The following is a 596-nucleotide window of genomic DNA, read 5'->3' as shown; positions in this document are numbered from 1 at the left end:
GCAAGGCTGGGAGGATGCCTGGCTGCACTGCGCTGGAGTCTCCAACGGTGCTGAGGGACCAGGGACCCCCGACCCAGAGCATCTGCAGCCAGGCCGGGCTCACCTGGGCACGCGTCAGCTGCATTGGCCGCAGCTGGGGCAGGAGGGCATCCACCTGGGCAGCTGACAGGCGCTCCAGGAAGCCCACTCCCATCTCAGGGAGGACGCCCCTCCATGCTGGCAGCTCCCCAGGGCTCACTATGGCCAGGCTGGTGGAGCGCAGCAAGTCTGCCAGGGCGAGGATGACCTGCCGGGGCCAAGCAGGAGAGGCTGTGAGCCCGGGGCTGGTGGGCAGCTTGTCCCACACCCTGCTCCAGGAGGAGCCGCAGAGTGAACACAGAGCTGGTGCTGGTGTCTGGCCTGATGTGCTGCCTGACCAGCAGCTGCTGCCCTGGTACCCCTACTTGTGCTGGCATGGTGTGGCCAGGCTCCCCCAGGGAGCAAGGGGATGGGAGCCGAGCTCCGCAGGGTGCCCCGGGGGTGGCCTGGCACAGCCCACGCATCCCCCCCGGGGTGCTGGCTCACCCGCCCGTGCTGCCGTAGGGTCCCTGCGGCTC

Source organism: Charadrius vociferus, unplaced genomic scaffold (genome assembly GCF_000708025.1).
Source record: "Charadrius vociferus isolate BGI_N301 unplaced genomic scaffold, ASM70802v2 scaffold750, whole genome shotgun sequence".
Lineage (NCBI taxonomy): Eukaryota > Metazoa > Chordata > Aves > Charadriiformes > Charadriidae > Charadrius > Charadrius vociferus.
Note: the sequence above shows the minus strand (reverse complement) of the source record.